Source organism: Pelodiscus sinensis, chromosome 13, assembly GCF_052426305.1.
Source record: "Pelodiscus sinensis isolate ZL-2025 chromosome 13, ASM5242630v1, whole genome shotgun sequence".
Taxonomy (NCBI): Eukaryota; Metazoa; Chordata; order Testudines; family Trionychidae; genus Pelodiscus; species Pelodiscus sinensis.
Genome location: NC_143064.1, coordinates 23622449 through 23643931, shown reverse-complemented (window position 1 = coordinate 23643931; position 21483 = coordinate 23622449). Strand labels below are relative to the sequence as shown.

The 21483-nt window shown below is 40.9% G+C and overlaps 1 protein-coding gene across 1 annotated transcript in view; it reads right to left on the bottom strand.

Annotated features, from left to right (window-relative positions):
- Nucleotides 1-21483, bottom strand: part of ZDHHC15 (zDHHC palmitoyltransferase 15) — a 242127-nt gene that overhangs the window by 136139 nt on the left and 84505 nt on the right. The window lies entirely within an intron of this gene.

The window sequence follows — 21483 nt, the reverse complement described above, 5'->3', positions numbered from 1 at the left end:
AAGGACTGATTCATATTCTTTATTTTGTCTGCACTGTTTAGATAAACTAGAGATAGCTAGGGACAGGAACACATGTTCATGAGAAGATAACATAAGGATGGCCGTACAAGCAGGGGTGGATTGGCAATCAAAATAGACCCGGGAAATGGGTTGAGAACGGCCCACTTTTTCACATCAATGAATTTTTTAAAAATTTACTCTTTGACCCCCATTAGCCACACCTCTGACTCCTGTTAACCATGCCTTGGACCCCCATTAGCCACACCCCGATTCCCATTAGCCAGGCCTCTGGAGGTAACACTATCGGGGCAAGATGGACACATGACCAGAAGTAAAAGGTGTCGTGACCCCTCTAAGGACTTTTCCCACCATCCTCCTACCAATAGGGATTAGTTTGGCTCCCACCAAACCCCCCTCATGCAACTATCCTGCAATTGCATTAACCCAATGTGTGTGACATTAACTCGGGGGCGGAGAGACTGGGGGAAGTGTTCCCTCTAAGAGTTTCCTCCCATGAGCAGAATGAATTTTGTGTTGTGCACCAGTACTGAGTTCATGGGGCTTGTTTGGATGTGCCACTGTGGCACCCAAGTTATTAATAAATATCTTATAAACCTCTACCTTTTCCCACTGCTGCCATGTCTCCTCCCCTTGCTCCATTAGCTCACCTGGTGCCTGCTGCCCCCCAACTCCTCACCCTCCTCTACTGTCCTGACTTGGACTCCTGCCCTTCTCACTGCCCCCACCCCTCCTGAGACCTGCCCCCCACCATCAGCCCTTCTCTCCCCCCTGTGCCCACTCCTCCAGTAGCCCCACTCTGATCATGTGAGCTACCCCTCCTCATCCCCTCTCCTAACACCTTCCTCTACACATCTTCCCTGCCTCTCTCCTCTGGTGCTGGTCCCTCCCCTGCAGCTGTCTGCCCTTCTGCTTCACCCCCAGAATCCCCTGGCACCTGCACCTTTCCTTACCCCTGCACCCTTCTGGTACCTCCCCCTTCCCTCACTGACCCTGCCCCCTTTGTCCATGAGGAGTAACAGTTAATTTGAATGAAGGACTTAGTTCGAATTACCACTTCACTGCCACGTGTAGCCGCGGGCAGTTACTTTGGACTAGTGGAATTTAAAAATGGTGACTGGATGGGAAGATGCAAATAAATCCCGGGATATTTAAATCCCGGGCTTCATTTGCAACTTCGAATGCCTACATTAGCCTCCCTAGTGCAAACTAGGGGGCTAGTGTAGACATATCCTTAAAGATCAACAGAGAGTTCTAAAGAGAAGAAACTATAAACATATTTCTCATGTCTTCTGGGAGTGGCTCTGTTTAAAACTCTCTCACAATAAAATGTTGACTTCTCCATTGGTTTCTGCAGGAAGAATATGGCGAAGACCAAGAAGCCCAAATATTAAAGAAATTATTTATGAGTAATTTACTTGAAAGGGATGTGTATATGTGTATGTGTATGTGTATGTGTGACTGAGTAAAAGAGAACTTAGTCACATGCAGACTATAAACAATTTTAAGTACAAATGGAAAGTAGCCAGTACTATTGAAGGAAGTACTTGACTTTTAACTTTTGGTCATTTTTCTTTTTGAGAGGATGCTAAGGGAGATTAAGATGACAAAGAGAATATCTAGAAGGAATAAAAATAACACATATGCACAAATCAGAGGAAAACTACTATTTATGAAGTTGTTAAATTATTTAGATAGACACTTACAAGGAAATCTAGATTCATGTTAGCAAGATTATTGTAAAAGATCTATTATTATAAGAACATTAAGAAACCTGGCCAAACACTCAAGAAGTAATTTGAATTTGCAAATATTCTGTTAAAACTTACATGTTTTATTATATCATTACATATGAAGTATCCATACAGTAAACATTTTAAGTTTGGGATGATGTGTTAGGCCGTGTCCAGACTCAGGGGTTTTTTCGGGAAAAGTAGCCTTTTCCCGAAAAAACTTCCCCTGCGTCCAGACTCAAGCCGTGTTCTTTCGAAATTATTTCGAAAGAACGCGGCTTTTCTTTCGATGGCGGTAAACCTCGTTTCACGAGGAAGAACGCCTTCTTTCGAAAGTTCCTCTTTCGAAAGAAGGCGTTCTTCAATGTAAAGAGGCTGTCTTCGAAAGAGAGCATCCAGACTCGCTGGGTGCTCTCTTTCGAAAAAGCGGATTTCTCTTTCGAAAGATCCGCCTGCAGTCTAGATGCGATCTTTCGAAAGATGCTTTCAAAAGAGCCTCTTTCGAAAGAAGCCTGCAGTCTAGACATAGCCTAAGTCTAGACATAGCCTGGATGCTCTCTTTCGAAGACGGCCTCTTTACATTGAAGAACGCCTTCTTTCGAAAGAGGAACTTTCGAAAGAAGGCGTTCTTCCTCGTAAATTGAGGTTTACCGCCATCGAAAGAAAAGCCGCGTTCTTTCGAAATAATTTCGAAAGAACGCGGCTTGAGTCTGGACGCAGGGGAAGTTTTTTCGGGAAAAGGCTACTTTTCCCGAAAAAACCCCTGAGTCTGGACACGGCCTTAGTGACTTCTACCACAGTAACAAATACACTAAATATAGTCCAAATTTACACTGTTCCTTGTGTTTGACTTTAAAGTTAGTTTATAACATAAACCTTAGCATAAGTTTTCTCATGATTGTCCTTAGGTCTTTTCCCAGTAGGAGCCCTATGTATCTCATTGTTTCCTCTGCCTCAGAGAAAATTAAACTAATATATGTACTCTCTTGACGCAACCAATAAATCTGACCTGCTCTTGTTGTCAAGATAAGTCAGTAGAAGAGCTCTGCATCTTTGAAACACTGAAAAGCAATACAAGCTGAAGTTATTATAGGAGCCATATCATGGTTTTTGAACACAGAAATGCTGGCAAACCTCAAGTACATAGTGGAGTTCATGTTATAAACTTTGCCTCTATCAAGAAGGATGATTTTGAGTTACTTTCATTTTCCCTGAGAGGACTGGGGACATTCACTGTACCACCATCTCAGCAGAAGGAAAACAGATGAGAAGAAAAGGCATTTACAAATGCTGCTTTGAAACAGGAAGTTTGGTATTTCTTCAGGTTTGCTAGCATTCCAAAGGACATGGATTTTCCTCTTAGTTAATCTGTCCCCTCATCTCAGGGGCATTAATCAAAATGGATTAAAACCTAGCAAAAAAGGGTTTGTTATAATCATAAACTCCCCAAAAAAACTACCAAGGTCATCATCTGATGTGATAGGCACACTCACTCAGTACTCATCATAAAAGTTCTTTTCCCTTTCCTTTAGTTTTGCAATTATACATTTTATTTATCCATATCATATCTCCACCCAAGAATAATGACCCCCCTCCTCATGCTGGACATCCCAAATATATTACTTTACTTCTGATGATTTTGTAAAAGCTACAGGCAAATTTAGTGACTAAGTCAAGCTCAAGATGAAAGGAGGAGGCACTTAAAAGAAAACACTGAAGTCAATACTGAGCCTTTTATTCTTGTTAAAGGTTAGAGAACAGATAATTATATAGTAGTTTGCAGTTGGTGTTACATGAATTTATGACAGGAAAACAGCTGTAAAGAAATGGCTTAATATCTACGAATACATCTTGTAGGCAGAAGACGAGGCACTGTTGGCACTGTTCCCTTTAGCCCTCACCTGCTAGTGACAGAGATTCCTGTACCTCACACACAAAAGGCTGTGTTCTGCCCCGCTCCCCCCCCCCCATGCATACATAACTGTCATTAATATTAATATATTCCAGGCACAAATATCCAAGGAAGACTCATCTGGAGGTATGGATAGAAAATTCTCGATGGAGGAGCTAAATAGGCTTAATATGGGAAACAAGGTGCTTATGAAAGTGACTAATAATGGCAACACAAGGAGTAGACTGGGAATTAATAACTTGTTTCCATTACAGACTAGTAGCAAAAATGTTAAATATCAGCCCTCCTCCCCTCTACCATGCCCAAGAAGCCAAGTTTGAATGCCTCCTCAACCATTGGAGAGACTCGGCAGCCTCTCATACTGCCCTGAGGAGGTAGTAGGCCTTTTTAGTTCTGCTTTGTGGGAACAGGGTAAGTGTTTCTACATAGTAGGAATCCTCCACAACTCTTCTTATGCCAACTCCCAAACCCTCCCAACCCAAACCCTCCTGAAAGAATTGCTCACAAACCTGGACTTTGTGGTGCCCAAGAGACTGCCCACAGAGTCTCCATAAATTCTGTATCTCCGGCATTCCCAAGCCTCGGAACTATAGGCAGGCAAGGTTTGGCCCTTCGACATGGCATAAAATATAGAAATGAAGTGTTTTTCATTTTAAGTTTAAAAGGATGGTAATAGTACTGCTGCTCACTAGTAGATCTCAAAAGAAGTCAGTGTCATTATTCCTATTTTACAGCTGATGAAACAAAAGCATAGAAAGGTGAAGTAACTCACCTAAAGTCACCCAGTAGGATAGTGGTAGCACTGGGAATAAACCCACACAGCATAGGATTTGTATCAAGCTTGCTTGTAAAGATGCCAAACTTCTGAGCATCAAACATTTTAACTTCTAAGATTTCTTTCTCCACCCTTCCATATAATCTTAGCTTTCGAGGAAAAAAATGCTTGATCACCCATAGCCCCAGGCCAGGACAAATAATTTTAACTTCAGCCAACTGTGTTGTATACAAGGAAAATAAGTCAAGGACAGATCCTTCTGGCATCATGAGAGAGAGGCAATGTATCAAATAGACATTAAAACTATTGTTGAAGTCTAACAGCAACCTTCTACAGATTGGACCTCCCTAGTCCGTCATTCTTGGGACCTGACTGGTCCCAAATGAGGACATTTGCTAGACCAGAGAAAGATCCCTGCTACCGTCTCCCCAGCCTGCCACGGACTCCGCTTCTGGCCCCACCTGGTCACCATGCTGACTGCCCCAGCTGAGATGTCTGCCGTTGGCCCTGGCTCAGTGGGCTGCCACAGCCCCAGCACCCCTGCCAGGCTGCTACAGCCTGGACTCACCTGCCATGCTGTTGCGGTCCGCTCCAGCTCCCCTGCTGGACTGCTGCATGGTCCTGGCTCACCTGCCAGGCGGCTACTAGTTCTGCCAGACTCTCAGCCCAGCAGGACCCCCCAGCTGCCAGCCCTTTTAATGCCTGACTCCCAGCTGCTGGACCACAGATGTTGCTGGACCATCCAGTTCCAGTTTAGGGAGGTTCAACCTGTAGTATATCCTGGAGGAAATATCACATTGCTATCTCTGTGCCCCAGTGGCAGAGTAGCTGTGATGATTATTAATAGTGGCATTTTTAATTCTAGCTGAGCAACTCCTCCATTTTAAACTGAAGATTCTGTCAGCGTTTGAAGAATCTTTGTTATTCCAGGGGTATTCAGCTGTAAATATTAACTAAGGAGCTAAACAATCAGATGAGGTTTTACATGCTATGCACATTTTGAAAATAACTTCATTTAGTCAATTTTGTTATTAGCAGAAATAATTTAGTTCTTTTGGATGCCTTTTACTGCCCTCCTTTTCAATTAAACTGTGCCTGTGTGTGGGGAGGGGAGGGAGGAGTAGAATGAATTTTTAGTTATATTTATTACCCAGCAGATATTTCAGTTGCATTGACACACAAGGAAATGATGGCACTTGCTCCAAATCATTCTCTACATTTAAATTTCCAGGGCAGCAGACAATCAGGTGTCCCACTTCAATGATTTCCCAAATTGTATTCTATTTTTGCTCAGTTGAGTACACTAATAAGATCAGGTGGGCACAAGATCTGCAGTTTGCTGAGGTTATTCCCCCAGTCTAATTTCAATTGTGGTAGCTCTTGAAATATGGCACATAGGTGGCTCTTTCTCTTAATGGTTAGTCCTAAAATTGTGGTCTATGATCCATAAGTGCACCATAAAAGACTTACAGGATATTTGACAGTCAAGCAGCAGGGGACTAGGTATTGAGAGGATCTCTTCATTTTGAAATGACCTGCTTGGTGTCAAAATAGGAGACCCATTGCCTTACTTAAACACCTAAAATAGACTTCACACTTTACAGTGCAATGGTGTTTATTTTTAGATAAAGGTCATCCTGGCTATGACACTGAGTTTTGCTGTACCTTTGGGTGGTTGTTCAAACTAGGTTTCATTGTATTCCTTTTCAGACATATATTTCTCTCGTGATGGAACATAGTGACATCCTGAAATGGAACAAGTCATACCAGTCTTTCCAGTTATATCCAACCAATGTTACTAAACAAGAAAATTTCAACACCTTCTGAAAAGCTGTATAAGTTCAGCTCCGGATAAACAAAAGGCAAACATCCTGAAGAGCAGATGAGTAATTCCTTTAAATTTTTGGTGTTCCTATTTATTCAGAACACAGCTATGATGGAAAATCTGTGGGTTTGTGGGTTTTTTTTGTTTTTATTTTTGTTTTTGCAGTCCAGATAACACTTTTCACCGCTGAGGAGAAAATATAACACTTGGGATTCATAATTAGGCAATAATTAATTAGGCACACAAGCACTTCAGAAAGTGATGCAAGTTATCAATATCTTTGAACATCCCTTCCATTTCTATCAACTTTACCTAAAATACTCCCTCTTTGAAAAGCAAATTCCAAAGCTAAAGCCTGAGATTCTGCCTGAAGAGCTGAGGAAGTTCTACACAGAGAGGCAGCAGAGGACATAGCAACTATGGAGAAAGGGCAGAAGAATGGCAGTAGAGCTTGGGGAAGGGCTAAGGCAGTGCTAGATAGAGGTTCAGTCTATGATAATGTTGAGCTAAATGTGAATATTTCTGCTCCGTAGATAATTCTATGCACACATTAGTTACATATGGTACCATGCAGAGGAATGTTGTACATAGAATGAGCTGGGCTCAAGTCACAAAGCTTGGTTCCAGAACCAAATGAGTAGTTGCATCCATGATTTCAGTATGGTCCACTATAAAGTGAGGTATTAGCTGTGCTGTCTGGATCTGAACTTCGCCAGAGTACAGTGGGCTCCAGATTCGGAGATTTGCTTATGTCTCTTGAAATGGGTAAACATACAATATTTTGCAAAACCCACGAATCAGAGAGATAGCTCCACGGCCAAACGTGGTTAGCAGGTCACTTCTCAAGATTGCATGCACGCAAAATACGACTGTCATTTCAGCTCTGCAATATGGAAGCAGGAGCAATGACAATTACAGAACCTGGAAATCTATTACTATTATTAGCTAAAACAACAAAGAATTGGAGAGCTGGATGTCCCTCTTTTTCTCCATCTCCAAATAAAGAAAGCTGAGACTATAGCTCTCCTTTAGCGCCAATAAAATGATCTGCTTGAGGATATCAGCACTTCTCATCAATAATTTAGCTGTGGTAACTTTGGGCCAAATTCTTGCCCTTAGGTGTGCAGAAATGTAAGTCAATAAGGGTATGTCTACACTACCACCCTAGTTCGAACTAGGGTGGTAATGTAGGCAACTGGAGTTGCAAATGAAGCTCGGGATTTGAATTTCCCGGGCTTCATTTGCATAAAGCCGGGCGCTGCCATTTTAAAATGTCCACTAGGTAGTTCGGACTAGGCTTTCACGAGGAGTAATGGTAGTTCGGACTAGGAAGCCTCGTCCGAACTACCTAGTCCGTGCCGCGTGTAGCCGCGTGGCACGGAGTCCGCACTAGCGGACATTTAAAAATGGCGGCACCCGACTTTATGCAAATGAAGCCCGGGAAATTCAAATCCCGGGCTTCATTTGCAACTCCAGTTGCCTACATTACCACCCTAGTTCGAACTAGGGTGGTAGTGTAGACATACCCTAAGAAACATACATACACAATCATGAACAGAAACTTGCCATTTGAGGACTTGAACTGAGCAGTTCTGCCATTCCCACGTGGAATCACTGAAGCCACATCCAGGTATCAAAGAGTATATTAGTGGATGCTACTTAGAGTACAATCCTATTTTCTTTATTTAGGAAACGATGACACCATTTGGAGTTTGCCTAGGTAAGGATTGAATGCACACTGCATACAGGACTCAGGCTCTTTCCCAGTAGCCATTTTGCTCGAATAAGGAATATTAAATAGAACCCTTAGTCACAAATAAGTATAAACTGAGTAATAAACACCAGTAAACAAGACCAATAGCTTTCTGTATGTTATATCTGCATTGATATTCTAATTGAGCTATCATTTAATGAATCTGCTTAATACCTCATGGAAGAACTAAGCTATTTTCTTCCCTTTCCCAGCATGTGGACTGAATGATAATTAGGTCTGAACAGGGAAGCAAATTATAATTGAAAATATTTCTTTGTGAAATCCAGTATCTCAGATATAAACAATACTTAAAACCATTACCATGTCCCTTTGGGACTTCAGTCTCCTCCTCCAGTTTCACCAAATTGCCAAGAAATGCTATTAAAATTTGGCAGAACAAGCAAAGAAGCACTATATCACCATGTTTTGCATTCATGACATTTTTAGAGTACAATGGGCCTCATTCTGAGATTTCTTACACTGATGTAAATCCACTAACGTCAATTGAATTACTCCTGGTTTAAACTAGTATAAACACTTTCAGAGTTAGATCTAGCGTGTCTGATTTAGCTCTATCCACGGGAATATTTTTCATTGGATTTTCCAGCTGTTAAATGTGTGATTGACTTTTCTTAAGCTTTAAAGAATTTGTAAATCAGCATACATGTTGCTTTCCAACTTGAAGTACTGTGGTGATACCGCCACCTATCTCACAGCAATTTTTAATAACATAAATTAATTTTTAAAGTGTTTGAGCTGCACTGATGCAAGGCGCTATGATGTGAAGCGTCCTAGCTTTTTCCAGTGTCCATCTGAAAGTTTCATAATGATAAAATTGTGCCCATAAAATATTTTTGATAGAGCTTCACTTTCAAGGTTAATATCAGAGTAGAAAGTGCAGCAGTTATGAAGTGGAAATTTGCTCCAGAAATCTAAGTCAAAGAATAGTGCTGGTCAGAAGTGGAAGCAGTTTTAACATGCTATATAGACCTTCATGTGGACTTTGTATAGACAGGATTTGTATAGACAGGATGAGAATGAATGTAGTCAGATTACATGTACACAGAGAGGAAAAGAGATCTTTAAAAAGCTAAAATAATTAATTAAGGCAAAAATGGTTCAGTGCAGCTTAACAGTGACAAGTAATGGAGCTACTCAGAGAAACAAGCATGTTTGTGAGACAGAGGTACTGTACAGAATAAAAAAGTCTTAAATGTATGGTGGGGGCATTGAAAGGCTGAGGGGGATGACTAGCAATGGGATATATAGCTTTTTACCTTTTGGACAAATCCTGTCTATACAAAGTCCACATGAAGGTCTATTCAGCATATTAAAATTAATAGCCATTTAAAATGTAAGAGCTCATAATAATTTCAAAAGTACATATTTATCTGTAATTACTTGTTACAAAATCAGTAGTGAGACATTTGATTCAGGACAGCGTTCAGGTCTGCTTGAAAAGGAAACACAAAGAGCCAAAATTCTGCATGGCGAAGAGACTCTGAAGAATTTCAAACCTATTAGGATGCGTGTGTACCATGCTTGCTTGATGTTGTGTTCTGTCCCCCTTAGGGGCATCTAGGCCAATAGAGATTGATGAGTCTGCTAATACAGACTAAAAGCTGAATAGCTGTTAGCTCAGAGACTAAGTTTCAGAAGTTTTAGGTTTGATCCCACCTGCCAATTACCATGTTCTGTCAATGTTGCAATTACATATGAGAATTTTTTAGAGCAATAACCCTGGACAAACAGAAGGCTGGCATCTCTGTGAGTAATTGGAGCAGAAGAGATGGATCAATGCAACTTTTACCTGAAAAAGAAGAATTCAATATATAGCCAGATTCTTCCCAATTATTCTTCAGCCTGAAAGGAAAAAACAAAACTGAAGCTAGATGAAAAATAGCTGGGAGGTGGAGGGAGGATGGAGAGGGAAGAAAGGGGAGGTTTCATCGATTGGAGGCCAATCTCTTCAGCTTTGAGACTCCGGAAAGCTCATGTCTCAATGTCACCTCATTTTAACTTTCCGGGCTGGACTTCCATCCTCCTCCTTCTCCACATAGTCCTCCGTATACTCATAAGACCTTCGCCAATAGTTCTCAGAGCTGAAGTTGCTCCTTCTCTTATGTTTTGGTAAGAGGACTGAGCGCCTGTTCTCCTCCTTATCCATTTCTAAAATCCACGGCCTGTGAGCAGCATCAGGGTCTGTTTTGGGATGGGACTGCTTTGGTTTCAGGATCTGATCCCTGTTGCTTCCTGAAAGATGGTCAGAGATGTAACCTGGTGGCAACACAGAGCTACTCAGCTATTTTGTTTAATGTAAACAGGACCTAATGGAATTAAAGTTTGCCCATATTGAATCCTTTAAAATTATTTCAATCTATTTGACAAAAAAAGTTGAGTTTGTTCAGTGTTTTGCATGACCGTTGTTTCTTCCAGATCAAATTAACAAGAAGCTAAGGCAACTTGCCCTAGGAACAAGAACATTCCCTTCCTGCTTCAGAGGTTTGCTCCAAAATTTCAATATTTAATTACAACTAACATTTCTTTCTATCAGCCCATTTCTGTCTCCATTACTATTTGTGTTGCTTGTCTCTCAGTCATAGATAAAGCTAAATCAATTATCATAGAATCATAGAATACTAGGACTGGAAGGGACCTCGAGAGGTCATCGAGTCCAGTCCCCTGCCCTCAGGGCAGGACCAAATACTGTCTAGACCATCCCTGATAGACATTTATCTAATCTATTCTTAAATATCTTCAGAGATGGGGATTCCACAATCTCTCTGGGCAATTTATTCCAGTGTTTGACTACCCTGACAGTTAGGAACTTTTTCCTCATGTCCAACCTAAATCTCCCTTGCTGCAGTTTAAGCCCATTGCTTCTTGTTCTATCCTCAGAGGCCAAGATGAACAAGTTTTCTCCCTCCTCCTTATGACACCCTTTTAGATACCTGAAAACTGCTATCATGTCTCCCCCCTCAATCTTCTCTTATCTAAACTAAACAAACCCAATTCTTTCAGCCTTCCTTCATAGGTCAATTAGATTTTCAGAAAGCCTTTGACAAAGTCCCTCACCAAAGGCTCTTGCGTAAATTACATTGTCATGGGATAAGAGGGAAAGTCCTTTCTTGGATTGAGAACTGGTTAAAAGACAGGAAACAAAGGGTAGGAATAAATGGTAAATTTTCAGAATGGAGAGGGGTAACTAGTGGGGTCCCCCAAGGGTCAGTCCTGGGACCAATCCTTTTCAACTTATTCTTAAATGATCTGGAGAAAGGAGTAAGCAGTGAGGTGGTAAAGTTTGCGGATGATACCAAACTGTTTAGGATAGTCAAGACAGAAGCAGACTGTGATGGACTCCAAAAAGATCTCACCAAACTGAGTGACTGGGCAACAAAATGGCAAATTAAATTTAATGTGGATAAGTGTAAAGTAATGCACATCGGGAAAAATAACCCCAACTATATGTACAGTATGATGGGGGCTTATTTGGCTATGACAAATCAGGAAAGAGATCTTGGAGTTATCGTGGATAGTTCTCTGAAAACTTCCACACAGTGTGCAACGGTGGTCAAAAAGGCAAATAGGATTCTAGGAATTATTAAGAAAGGGATAGAAAATAAAACACAGAATATCTTACTGCCCCTGTATAAAACTATGGTACGTCCACATCTTGAATACTGTGTACAGATGTGGTCTCCTCACCTCAAAAAAGATATTTTGGCCTTGGAAAGGGTTCAGAAAAGGGCAACTAAAACGATTAGAGGTTTGGAACGGGTCCCATATGAAGAGAGGTTAAAGCGACTGGGACTGTTCAGTTTAGAAAAGAGGAGACTGAGGGGGATATGATAGAGGTATATAAAATCATGAGTGGTGTGGAGAGGGCAAATAAAGAAAAGTTATTTATTAGTTACCATTATAGAAGAACTAGAGGACACCAAATGAAATTAATGGGTAGCAGGTTTAAAACTAATAAAAGAAAGTTCTTCTTCACACAGTGTGTAGTCAACCTGTGGAACTCCTTGCCAGAGGAGGGTGTGAAGGCTAGGACTATAACAGAGTTTAAAGAGAAGCTAGATGATTTCATGGAGGTTAGGTCCATAAAAGGCTATTAGCCAGGGGATAGAAATGGTGTCCCTGGCCTCTGTTTGTCAGAGACTGAAGAAGGATGGCAGGAGACAAATCGCTTGCTCTTTGGTCCAGCCTCTCTGGGGCACCTGGTACCGGCCACTATCAGCAGACAGGCTACTGGGCTAGATGGACCTTTAGTCTGACCCAGTACGGCGGTTCTTATGTTCATATTCTCTAGACCTTTAATCATTCTTGTTGCTCTTCCCTGGACCCTCTCCAATTTCTCCACATCTTTCTTGAAATGTAGTACCCAGAACTGGACATAATACTCCAACTGAGGCCTAATCAGCGCAGAGTAGAGCGGAAGAATGACTTCTCGTGTCTTGCTCACAACACACCTGTTAATGCATCCCAGAATCATGTTTGCTTTTTTTGCAACAGCATCACACTGCTGACTCATATTCAGCTTGTGGTCCACTATAACCCCTAGATCCCTTTCTGCCGTACTCCTTTCTAGATAGTCGCTTCCCATTTTGTATGTGTGAAACTGATTGCTCTTGTATTTGCCTAAGTTGTATTTGCCTAGTTTATTGATAAGAATATCATGGAAGACCATATCAAATGCCTTACTAAAGTCTAGGTATGCCACATCCACCACTTCTCCCTTATCCACTAGACTCGTTATCCTATCAAAGAAAGGTTTGATATCAGATTGGTTTGACATGATTTGTTCTTTAAAAATTCATGCTGGCTGTTCCCTATCATCTTGTCATTTTCCAAGTGTTTACAGATGATTTCCTTAATTACTTGCTCCATTATCTTCCCTGGCACAGAAGTTAAACTAACTGGTCTATAGTTTCCTGGGTTGTTCTTATTTCCCTTTTTATAAAGGGGCACTATATTTGCCCTTTTCCAGTCTTCTGGAATCTCTCCTGTCTCCCATGATTTTCCAAAGATGATAGCTAGAAGCTCGGATACCTCCTCTATCAGCTCCTTGAGTATTCTAGGATGCATTTCATCAGGCCCTGGTGACTTACAGGCATCTAACTTTTCTAGGTGATTTTTAACTTGTTCTTTTTTTATTTTATCTTCTAAACCTTCCCACTAGCATTCACTGTGTTAGGCATTCTTTTAGACTTCTCGGTGAAGACTGAAACAAAGAAGTCATTAAGCATCTCTGCCATTTCCAAGTTTCCTGTTACTGTTTCTCCCTCCTCACTGACCACACAAACACATACTGAAGTCCTCGTTATTCAGGAAGCACATAAGCATGGAATGTTTTTATGAATTGGGACCTTTGTGCTGAAGCAACACTGGAGTGTGGAATTATGGGAACGCTGGGTATGTCTACACTACAGAGAAGATAGAAGCTGTTGTTGTTGATCTTCCAGGAGTCAAATTAGTGATCTAATTAAAACAGCTAATTCGAACTGAGAGGGGCACTCCGGTCGATGCCAGTAGTCCTGCTTTCATGAGGAGTAAGGGAAGTCGAAGGGAGAGTTTGCTCCCTTTGACTTTCTGCAGTGTGGACAGCACCAAAAGTCGAGTTAAGGTACTTCCACTTCAGCTACACAATTAATGTAGCTGAAGTTGCATATCTTGATTCGGCCTTATCCTGTAGTGTAGACATACCCTCTGGTACTTGAGTTCCATCGTCTGACTGAATGATCCTAAAACAATTTTCACAGGCATATTAGGCCATTTCTAGTATACACTCTCCCATTCTGCCTTCCCAACTTCCTCCTGTAGCTTTGTCTGCCTAGATTTCATTTTAATTTGTTGTACTAAACATTTCAGTACTATTGTTGAGCATTATTAAAAGGCTCATTGAATTTTAGAGGTGGCTGCTCTTCGATAGTAGGGAAAATGAATCTTGCATATATGTTTATAAAATTTTCAAAGAACTGTGTGATGTTCTGGAATGAAAAGCACAAGATGAAGATATTTTGTTTTAAATAATAATCAATATTTAGTTACTTCCACTGCTTCTTATTTCTTATGATTTTTTTTAGCTTGTTTGACTGAGCAGGTATTAGATGTGGATGCCATAGAATTATCCTAAACATCTCTATATGACTGGTAACAAAAGAGCAAGCAGCAGCCAACTGGCCATTACACATACATTCTTTTTCTACTATGTCCTTTTCAAAAATTTAACTCTTTGCATTTTGATCTAACTAGATTCAGTGTCAGGTCCAACATATTTTCAGAATGTGAGGTGGAAACACTGCTTTAAAACCATCTGTTCCTCTGTAGATTTCAAAGTTCCGATTTCCACAAAGGATTTATATTAGCTGCAGTAATGAATTTGTTTGGTCACCTTAGAGATAGAAGTAATTTTCTAAATGTGTAGATAATAAACCTCCAAAATATTCAAAGGATCACTTCAGCTTGGTCTCAGGAAGTGATGTAAGCCGGAATCACAACAAAAGAAATCAAATATATTTGAAGCAGGGTTTAGGGCTCTTAGGATAATGAAGACAGGATTTATAGTCCCTTTCAACAGAGGATCTCAAAGAACTTTATAAATATTAATCCCTAGAATAAATAGCTTTTTGCAATCTATAAATATTAACCCTCTTTTACAGATTAGAAAAATGAAATACAAGGAGGATAAATGCCTTGAACAAGCCAAACAAGCAGAGTAACAATAGAACTTAAATTTCTTAACTGCCAGTATCATGATCTAACTACCATATCTTTCTCCTTATCATATATGCTTTATGTAATTTGTAACTGTTTTTGTTAGGCTAACTTCCTCTCTCTAGACAACTGTTGAGTCAAGGAACACTAATGAACATCTAAAATCTTGTAACTACATTAATTTCTTTTAAAAAGTTGTGTGATAATGAAGGCAAATTGCTCAGAAAGTAAACAAATTGCTATGCCAGACAAATGACAATATGATGTCACAAACAAAATCTATAGTGTTTGTATCAATTTTAATTCAATTGTTTCACCCCTCGTAATGAAAACAGATTTTTAGTACTGGCTCATCCCCCATTTTTATCTTCATGCTTAACCTACTGTAGATGCTTGATGTGGAGGAACACATTGAGAATTACTGAACATTTTTACTGAGCCACTCAAGTACAAGATCATATCCAGAGGCACAATTGATAATGATACCTGAAACTGGATAATGTGAAAAAGGTATGGGAAGGCCACAATGCTGGTGCTCAGTGTCTAACCCTGTGTCTCCTCCCAAAAAAGAGAAGACCTGCAGCAAAAGCTTTTGAAGGTCATAGTAATCCAAAACTTTGAGTTAGTTATAACTATATGGGTTCTATAACAATAACTGAGAAGCAACATAATTCATGAGCTGAAACAGCTGTTCTGAGGCCTCTTGGTAAGCATGTTTTTCTGGAATATCCCCTTAGAAATGTTTTCTTAGAGTTTGTTAAAACAAGTGAGGGCTGCCCACCCTCGTATGTCTTGTTTGATTGGTTTCTTTCCAAGTATGACACGATCCCTGTCCATCTGGTTTAAATTAGGGTGAGGCTCTTTGCAATGCTGTGACAAAGAAGGGTAAGTCATAACAAAGCCAACCAACTGCATTAGCATGTTTAGCAATACCACAGATACAATTACTTAATTCTACAGATTGGAGCCACATGAAGAAAAAACACAGCTCAGACCCTGCAATGGCTTGTGAAATATTTCCCACACCATGTGAGCATTCAGTACATTCCTTTGCCTTTCACTGATGTTATCCTTTGCCTCTCCTGTCCTTTAAGAGTTAATTTGTGTTCAGAATTCTTAAAAATCTTTGATGCTGCCGCTTAGTCAATGAAATGTTAAAAGTTTTGGCAGGAGCCAAATGTGTTTAGACTGCTTTCATCTGATAATTACACTTCAGGCTACCTAAGCTTTAATGTCTCAAGTTCTGAAACCATTATATAATTTATTGTTGTCATTTACAGAGGCCTCAAATTCAAATAAATTGAAGACAGCACAATTAAGACATTTTACAGGTTAGGCAGTTCAGGAATTAAGACTTCTATTGCGATCAATGGAAGTAATTGCTGAGACCTTCAAGAACATGGTCATTACAACAAACTATGGACCTTATTCACAAATGGCTCAATCTTTAGCCCATTTAAGTGAATGAGAAAAGTGACTTCAGTGAGACTAGGACTGACGTAAAAGGGCACAAAACTTACTCAGACTAATGTTCCCTCCAAAATTTCTCAGAATGAAGGAGATTCTGAATACAGGAAACCCTTGACTTCTGACTGCCTGAGTTATGACCCCCCGCACTTACAACCATTTTGTAAGTGTGGAAGGAGCTGAAACCCCCCCGACTTACGTCCTTAGCCTGCATTTACAATGGCCTATTGTAAATGAGGGTTCGAGTTACGATGCCCCTGACTTGTGACACTTTTCTGGGAACCAATCATGTCACAAGTCGGCAGCCGCCTGTATTTTGTCCACAGATGTCTATGAAAAGACGGTTCTGAGGTTAGCCTAGGAAACGTTGGTATAAATTTATAAATTATTAGCATTCATTATGGGAGGAGAGCTCTTGGGTGTGTCTTTAGGGAATCATATGTGACCATATTCCAGAGGTGATGACAGTTCATAAATGTTGAACAAGCATAACAGAATAAACTGAACACATTGTCACAAAGCAGCTCAGAAACCTGTCAATAGGTTTAACCACATCACAGACCCAGAGTCTGTTTTTACACTGCCAGCAAAACTCCATGTGGACTTTTCTACGAGGCCAGATACAAGCATTGGACAGGATCTTTACAGCTTGGCATTATTGCCGTCCTCAGGAGAAGAATAGTATGATGAGGTGGGAGAAGCAGAACAGCATCACAGCCTAATGGATAAAAAATGTGGGTAAACTATTTTTAGGTGAAAGCATTCTGTTCACATTAAGCTCAGAACCAAATTGCAAAAGTAAGAATAAGTTGAGGGGAAATATGTGAAAATATTTTAGGAGAAAAATATGTACGTGAATTTTTTAAAGCAGAATATTAAGCATATACCTACTTGCAGACCTGCATGGAGTGAAAAAACAACAAACATTAAGGGACTGCTTCCACTCCCATTGAAGTTGATGGGCTTTTGCCAAATGCCTTCAACAACTACAGGACTGGGTGCTATGAGGCAAATTCAGAGGTGATATAAATGGCATTGTGAACTACATATTGGCTGAGTGGAGAAAGGCCTTGTCTACACTTACTGGGAGATTGGTGCTTTGGGGATCGATCCCCTGGGAGTCAATTTAGCGGGTCTAGTAAAGACCTGATAAATTGACTGCTGATCACACTCTTGTCAACTCAGAAACTCCCCTGGATTGAGAAGCATAAGGGAAGTAGACAGAAGAGTCTCGCATCGATCTTTTGTGGCGTTGGGAACGCCATGCCAACTCGATCTCAGGTTCCTCAACTCCAGCTATTACTATTCATATAGCTGAAGTTGCATACCTTAGTTCGACATTGCCCCCTAGTGTAGACCTGGCCTAAGTAAAGGCAAATGTGTGTAATTCACATGCATTGAGTGTTGTTTTAGCAAGGCCCATCTTTCTTTAACACTTTCTTTTTGGCTGTTTTATCTTCTACAGCCTTGTCTTTCTACAGTTATCTCTGAATATGGCTTAGTGCCTATACTTTATACTAGAGTGGCTCTCAAACTTTTCCAGGTTACTGACTCCTTTCAGGAGTCTGATTTGTTTTGCATAACACCAAGTTTCACCTCACCTAAAAACTACTTACAAAGTTAGACATAAAAATACAAAAGAGCCATAGCGCACTATTACTGAAAAGTGTTCCTGTTGCATTCTGATGTTTTCTTTCTCTTAAAGTGGAAAGAAAATCATGGCTACACTCTCTGGCTGGAATGATGGTAGCTCACTCTTTAAAAAAAGGTGATAAAGTGGCACAATAAATGCTGGAACATGGGGCGACAAAGGGCTAGAAGCTTCATGTTGTATAATACAAGTGTTTCATTATTGCTAGGCAGATATTATATTTGTTTATAGAACATTTACTTTAAATAAGGAATGCTAAATTTTAGGGGGGTTCTCTGTTTATTAATAACACACTTAATTAATTTGGATTTATCAAAAAATCATGCCATGACAGCTTAATTTCCTTCTTTGACATGGTTGCTGACTTACTGTGGATATGGCATATCTTGATTTTAGTAAGCTTTTGATACAGCACCACACCACATTTTCATAAGGAAGCTATGGATGAAATGAGTGTAAGGCAGGTGAAAAATTAGTTGAAATACTATACTCAAAAAGTTATCAATGGTTCATTGTCAGAGTGGAAGGACTTATCTAGGGGGATCCTGCAGGGATCTGTCCTAGGTCTGGTCCTATTCAATATTTTCCTTAACTTGGAGAATATGCTTATGAAAATTGCAAGGATACCAAGCCAGGAGGAGTACATAGCACCTTGGAGGCTATGTTTAAAATGACCTTGACAAATTGGAGAATTGGTCTGAAACCAACAAGATGAAATGAAATAAATACAAGTGCAAATACTATACTTAGGAAGGAAAAATCAAATGAACAACTATAAAATGCAAAATAACAGTCTAGGCAGTAGTCTGCTGAAAAAGATTTGGAGGTTATAATGGATCACAAATGGAAGGGGGTATGGAATGCCTGCCATATGAGGTGAGATTAATAAGACTGGGACTAAGGGGGGGATATGATAGAGGTCTATAAAATCATGACTGTTTTGGAGAAAGTGAATAAAAAAGAGGTGTCCACTCGTTCCTATAAGACAAGAACTAGGGGTAACCAAATGAAAATAATAGGTAGCAGGTTTAAAACAAACAAAAGGCAATACTTCACACAGTGCACAATCAGCCTGTGGAACTCCTTGCCAGATGTTGTTGTGAAGGCCAAGACTATAACAAGGTTCAAAAAAGAAGTGGATAAATTCATGGAGGATAGGCCCATTAATGGCTATTAATCAAGATGGGCAGGGATGATGTATCTAGCCTCTGTCAGAATCTGGGAATTCTTTTAAAACTTTCCTCATAAGTCAAGTTTTCTAAACCCTTTATCATATTATTTCTTCTCCTCTGGACTCCCTTCAGTTTGACAGCATCTTTCCTAAAGGTGGGGTACTGTGTCCAACTCAGGGTACCACTTTAGGAAAAATGCTATCAAAATGGACAGAGTCCAGAGTAGCAGAATAAATATGATAAAAGGTTTAAAAAAATCTGACTTATGAGAAAAGGTTAAAAAACTGGGCATGCTTAGTATTTAAAAACAAACAAACAACAACAACAAACAGAACAGGAAGCTAATAAGCTCCAAATATGTTAAAGGCTGTTATAATGAGGTCAGTGATCGCCACATACACTGAAGGCAGGCAAAAAGTAATAGGCTTAATCTACAGCAAGGGCGAGTCAAGTTAGATATGAGTAAAACTTTCTAAGGATAGTTTCTAACTTACCTATTAAGGACAATTAAGCACTGGAATAGACTTCTCAAGAATGCTGCAGGTTCTCAGAACAGATTAGACAAGCACTTAGTACAGATGTTCTAGGTATACTTGGTCCTTGTTCAGTGCAAGAGACTGAACTAGGCAGAGTCTGTGACTATACCATGCCCATGACTGCAATATCTGAGTACCAACTAGAAGAGGTAAACAGTTAAAGATACATCTATTTTGATTAGGGATGTAAAATCCCGATTAATCTGTTAACCGGTTAAACATTGCGGCTGCTGCTGTGCCAGTTCCCAGCTCCTGCATTGGGCTGTTGCTGGTTCCTGGCCTCCTCATTGGGGCTGCCGACCCCCACGTGGGCTGGAAGCCCGAAGCCCTGGGCGGGGGCCTGGCTGATCCCAGGCATGGGATAACCTTAACAAGTAAGCATCACCTGGTAAGGGTGATACTTACCAGGTAACCAGTTAACCAGTTACCCATTCACATCCATAATTTTGGTATTCAATGTTAGTCTTAAACAAATTAAATTATATTTGGAAGAGATAGAAATGGACTGTTGCAGGGACAGCAATGAACAAAAGGGTGTAAAATAAAGCAGCCCTTGTACCCTCCAGCACTACTTTAATTTGTATCCTCAATATTCCCAGACATTCCTCCTTGAAGTCATTTTATTCATATCCATGGCAGCCACAACATTCAGCCTTGAAATCAACAGGCGTTATTCCTGCTTATGTTGAATTGGTGTCAGTTACTTATTTTGCATATCTACTGAATTCCCAATTGCAGCAAGTTACCTTACTTTGTCACTAACACCTGTTATCTGGAAAAAATACACCTGATATGTAATTTTAACCCCCATGTATCTTACACCACTGAAATTAGCCCAGCGGCCCAGCTCCTTTATGATACATCTACACAGCAGCATTATTTTGGAATAAAAACTCAGAAATAGCTCATTTTGAAATAGAGCACCTATACTGCAGAAGCCAATTGAAATAGCATTGAGCTATTTTGTAATAGAGTGCCCACACTGATTGGAGCCTCAATTGCATTTAAGACCCCCTGAAAGCACTTTGGGCAGGGCATAAAGAGAACAGTCACTTCCTGGAGCTGCTTCCTGAGGCTATCTGCGGCTCATGCTTAAAGGGACCTCCTGTACAGCCGTGTCTCAGGCTCCTCTCTTTTGTCTATCTCCTTGAAGGTCAGCAAAGGCTTTTCACTGCCTGCTCTGGTTGCCCTTGTGAACACTACAGGACTCCTGCCATGGAGCCGAATCTGCTGCCAAGCAGTCTCCAGCTCCTGGACCTCATGCTGAACCTCCTGGTGCAGTTTTTGCAGGCTGCCCTTGTGGCACTGCAGAATCTGGACTCGCTGCTCCCTGCGGGGCACCTCCTCACCTCTCTCCATGTGCTGCTCATGCAGCACAGCCACTCCCACCCTCCCCTGTATACTGTGTACCACCGCTTCTGACTACTGGACACCAGTTCCGACTGGTGGGACCGGATCATCATGGAGCAGTGGGACAACTAGCAGTGGCTCCAGAAGTTCCGCGTGTGGAAGGACAACTTCCAGGAGCTCTGTGAGTAGCTCGCCCCTGCCCTCAGGTGATGGGACACCCAGATGAGACCCACCATCCCCCTCCAGAAGTGGGTTGCCATTGCACGGTGGAAGCTCGCCACACTAGACATGGCAGTCCTGCCTTCACAAAGCTTCACAAAGGGACATGGGGTGAGTTGGGGGTTGCTCCTGCTGTGTGGGAGAAGGGGGTTGGGATCGAGGAACTTCTGTGGGTACTGGCAACCCTGTGATTCCCTATTTGTCTCGTTTAGGTGGTGAGGACCATCAACACCATGTTGCTGTGCTAGCTCATCCTCCTGGGTGATGCAGACCCCATCGTCACTGGCTTTGTCACAATGGGCTTCCCCAACTGCTGGAGGGGCCATTGATGGCACTCACAACTCTGTCTGGGCTGTGG